General features: G+C 37.3%; 1 pseudogene; it reads right to left on the minus strand.

Annotated features, from left to right (window-relative positions):
• Positions 1 to 2,981: 2,981 nt before the first annotated feature.
• Positions 2,982 to 5,182, minus strand: part of LOC111814593 — a 43,293-nt pseudogene continuing 41,092 nt past the window's right edge.

Raw genomic sequence — 5,182 nt, forward strand, 5'->3', positions numbered from 1 at the left:
GCGGAACCGAGGTTTGAACTCAGATCCTTGCATTTGCCAGTCAAGCGTTTATCCTACTGAGCCATCTCCTCGGCCCCTATATTCTCTTTAAAATAAATTAAAAAATAAAAAGTGAAATGACAAGGAAAAATTTAAGGTTTACTGAAAAGAAGAGTGAATGTTTAATTTTTTTGAATGTTTAATTTTTTGATCAATCTTGCATATCTATATCTGGTAGTCTGAGCAAATAATTTGATGATCATATTATGTAATATAACCACTAGTATTAATATTCCATTCTTGTTGTGAAATTCTGTACCATTTGTACTGTTTCATATTGCTTTGCTTTAGTCTCTTCTCTTGTTTGCTTGTTTTTGTTTTTTCTCTTTATTTCGTTGTGTTTTTACTCTTTTTTATGTTTTTATTTGAAACCAGGCATCAAACACATGACCTCATGCTTTCCAGGCAGGCACTGTGGTATTTTTTATTTTGAGACAGCGTTTTGCTAAGTTTCTAAGTTGCCCAGGCTGGGCTTGAATTTGTGAAAGTCTTGCTTCAGCCTCCGTTGTGTTTTGTATCTAGGTGTCTGTCCAAGGCCTCATGAAGTCACTGGGGTGGGCTTCTACACCCCATGATCAATGCTGAGATTTTGGGTGTGAAAGCTGCTGGGATTATGGATGTGAGTGCTGCATCAGTCTGGGGGAGATAGCCTGAATGCAATCTTAAAAATATCTTTTATTTATTTGTTTGTTTATTTGTTTATTTGGTACAGGGTCTTGCTATGCAGCTCTGCCTCATGGTGATCCTCCTTTCTCAGCTTCCCCAGAGCTGGGATTACAGGCTTGCACCATCCTGCCCAGTTTTGGTGGCCAGCTTGGCTCAGGGCTTGCAGGGTATGTAGTACTGGGGATTGAACCCAGGTCCTTGCACTTGCCAGCCAGATGCTTAGACTGCAGTTCTATCTTTTCCAAATCTGTTTTTCGTCTTCAATAAAAAAATAAAGTTACCCAAAGTAAATAATGTAATGATGTACCTCAAATCCTTGTAAACACAAGAGCCAGACTAAAAAGCTATCTCAAGGAGGGAAATTTAAGATCAGAGCAATAGTGCTCTGTTCGGCAGCATATATACTAAGATCAGAGCAATAAGTCATAAAATTTGGAGCTTAAATTTTTTAATTTGCATTTGTTTTTCTTAAAGCTTTCTTTCCTTTTCTCTTTCTTTCTTTCTTTCTTTCTTTCTTTCTTTCTTTCTTTCTTTCTTTTTTTGGTATTATATACAGTATGCAGGGTCTCACTATGCAGCTTGGACTCATAGTGATCCTCCTGTTTTCAGGCTCCCCAGAGCTGGGATTACAGGCATACACCACCACACCTGGACTTGGTCACTGGCTCAGTGCACTTGTTGTCAGGGCTGGCATGACATGTGGTGCCAGCAATCAAACCCTGGTCCCTGCACTTGCCTAAGCAAGTGCTTAGTCTTCTGTGCTATCTCGTCCCTATAACTTTCTTTTTGATGTTGTTTTGTTCTGTTTTTTTAAAACCAGTTTTCTGAGTTTATATCTGGTAACTTAAACAACTAATACAAAGACAACATCATTCAATACAGCAACCACTGTTGAATTTCTATTACTTTGTTTAATAAAATTTTGTATCATTTCTAATGTTTTTTTCTAGTTTTTGGTCTTTAAAAATTAAAAAATGCAAAGAATTAATAAATCAAAGATCTGGTGCTTTAAAAGGATAAACAAAATACATAAACTTTTAGTCATATTTGCAAAAGAAGGAAAGTAGAAACCCATATTAATGCAATTAGAGAGAAAAAGACAAAATTTCAGTGGCCACAAACATTCTGTAATAGGGTGGAGTAGTAAGCAGCAGATCAAAAGCCTCTTAGAGAATCAGTGTACAGATGCTGGTATATAGAATCAAAAGAAGACAAGAAGGAGGGAAGTGGGTCTCCTGAACCCAGAAATGATCTGAAGTGTGAGTCTAAGCCCATAGAGAGAGTGAAGAGAGAAACCTTGAAGAAGAAGGTAGCTGATAGCACTTTCTCCTGAGGTGGAACTTATTGTGTGAGATGAATGATTCAAACCTGCAGACACACAGTGACTACTGGGGACCATACAGGCCTCCACATAGAGACATAGTAGTCAATGTGAAGGACTTCACTAGCTAAGGGTAGGTTCTGAGGGCTCAGTCATCCTGCACAAAATAGCCATTGGCTAGAAGCCATCTTGTAGAAAGGTGGACTGAGCTTGTAACTCCTAGCTGTGGTTTCTAGGGGCTACTTGCTGGGCTCAGCCCCACAGAAGTTTCCCTGATGGCTGCAGGCTGAATGAGTCTGGTCTCAGTCATAAGGTACACCTTATGGCTTGCTTAGGTTATTCACTACTCTGCCAAAAAGCTACTGCTGGCTTGTTAGGTTAAACCAACAAGATCAGGGCTCTCTCTCTCCACATGTCTGCCAGGGACAGCAGAGACATATCTGAAAGCGGACTTCTTTCTTTTTTTTTTCTCTCAAATTTTCTGGTATTTTATTAAAAATATAGACTAATGATCTTGCACTGAAGTACCGTTGTGGCTATGTGCTGATTCCCAGTAAGCATAGCTCTTTGTAAGAGATTCATCACAAATATACTGTATACAGAAGTAAAAATGTAAATAGAAATGACAAGACAATGACAATTTGGACATAATCCCCTTACAATAGAACATGGAGTTTGAGATTATTTATAATCACACCAACCTTTGTAGAGGCTGAATATTACCAGCATAAGGGCACACTATCACCACAAGATATATTTTCATACCTCCCAATAGTTTTATACTTTAGCTATAAGTGTCAGGTACTAGTGCCCAATTTGCTCTTGACAAATAGAATTTTTCTGTCTATTCAATCAAAAAGTCTCTTACACCTTCCTGGGCCTATTCATTTGCAAGTAGGCAGGAGAAACTGTAGCCAGGTTCTTCTATCATATGTTTATATGGCATGCCCCATCTTCATATACTGTCCAATTTCTTCAAGATAAATGGAGTGACTTACAACAGGGCTACGTAGATGAGGAAGTTCTGTACGGAGGAAATCACATCCTCGCACATCTTCCATTTCATCTCTTCAGGGTCCGGCTTTGGTACCAGGCTCTAGATCCAAAAAATCTTAACTCTACAGCAACACCTTCCAGCTGCTTTGCTTTGCTCTCTGATCTTCAGGGGATGGACCTCGTTCTTTTTTAAAATTCTCTCTTTTTTGTAGTTTGTTTTCAGGCTGTGGAGATGGCTCAGTAGAATAAGTGCTTGCCTGGCCAGTTTATTTTCACAGTCTTTGTTTTTCGTTTTTGTTTTCTGTGTTTTTCTCTATCATTGTTTGATCTTTTTATATGAGTGTGAACATGGTTTCTAACATGTTTATGGTTTTGTTCTTTTTATCTCTTCCTTCTCTATTACAGTCTTCTGCAACAGGTTGCAGATTCTCCTTTATCCTCTACCTTTACTTCTAACACCTTCCTCTTCTTCCACTTCTCTATTTTCTCCCTAACTCATTTTAAAATTTATACTATGAGGACAAAATTGACATATTAAGGACTTATATACTGCATATAACTTTCTAGTTTGTTTTAGATTCTGTTTCATAAGCACAAATCTAGTATATATGGTTAAATATGACAAATTAATGGTTAGCTCAGTTTGTTATTTTCTAGGCTGTGTTTAATGATGTCATTGATGAGGGTACCATTATAGCCAAAAGTGACATAATTGTTCTAAAAAGACTTTCTTTCTGGTACTCCAAGACTGAGATTGACTAAGGGTCACAAAAAATATTGTGGCACAGTACCAAAGAACCAGGGGATGGACCGAATAGGCAGCAACTTCTCATCCCCAACAAATTAGAGAGGTAGAATTTTGCAAGATTCAAAAACAGAAAAAACAGCTACAACTGATGATACCTCAGAGAAGTAGTCATTTCCTAAGGACTCTAAATACTAGCTATAAAGCAAAGCACCATAGATAATTTAGAGCCATCATTCCAGGAATTAAACTAAAAGAAAACAAAGTAAAATGAGAAGACACTTTAACAAGATGCAATCTTAGACATCCTCTTAACTAAAGGCAAACCTGGGGTGTGTCAATGAGGTGGGACAATCTGAAACTCACTCCACTGGCCACTCTGAAATGGTAACAACAAAGTAATTGAATGAGGCTCTAGAAAAACTGAAATCAGAAATATTCTCTCAGATAAATGAAGAGATTGTGTCCACAATGAAAACCGTGATTAGTAATTCTAGAGCAGATACAGGCAAAAAAGAGATGAATTTCAGAAAATTATAGAAGTTATGAATACTCAATATAGCAGAGAAGTGGAATCTGTATGGTAGAGCCAAAGAGATATCAAGGAGGATAGAAATTCCATTGCAATGTTCACAGAAGATTAAGCCAATATAAGTTCAAGATCTGAGATACAGAACAGTCTTGTGTTTAGTGATCATGAAATGAAACATTTTTTAAAAAATGTCAAGGGATCATGAGAAATCAATCCAGCAGCTGCTAAATGGGCAAAGAATAGTTGAAGATTGATTGCAATCAATGAAAAAGCAAGACATAACGCAAATGATATAAAAAATCTATTCACAGAAGTCATGACAGAAAATATCTGTGGTAGAAAAAATTAATTTGACATACAGATTAAGTGAGGCATATAGAAGTCCAGTTAAGCCAAGGTCAAAAAATATCTATAGCCAGGCATGTCATAGTCAAGATTCCAGAAATTCAAATCAAGAATAGAATCTTAAAAGCTGCTACTGAAAAGAAACAAATCAATTACAAAGGAAAACTCATTGGAATTACAGCTCATTTCTCAGCACAAAATCTTAGGCCAAGGAAAGCTTGGAGTGAAGTATTTCAAGTTCTAAAGGAAAACAACCTTCATCCCAAATTGATGTGCCCCACAAAACTATTTCTAAAAACTGATGGAGACATCAGATAGTTCCATGACAAAGAACAACTGAGGAAATTTATGATCACAAAACTAACATTCCAAAATGTTTTGAGCAGGATTTTTTTTTTTGGCTGGCTCAGATTGCCTTAAGGGCAGGTCTGGTGATTGAACCATGGTCCCCTGCATCTGACTGGGTTTGCCAGAGCAGGCACTTAAATGACTGAGCTAACAAGGAAGACCCCGAAGTTGAGGAGTTGTTTTTTTTTTT

The sequence above is a fragment of the Octodon degus genome, unplaced genomic scaffold, assembly GCF_000260255.1.
Source record: "Octodon degus isolate 3935 unplaced genomic scaffold, OctDeg1.0 scaffold00372, whole genome shotgun sequence".
Classification (NCBI taxonomy): domain Eukaryota; kingdom Metazoa; phylum Chordata; class Mammalia; order Rodentia; family Octodontidae; genus Octodon; species Octodon degus.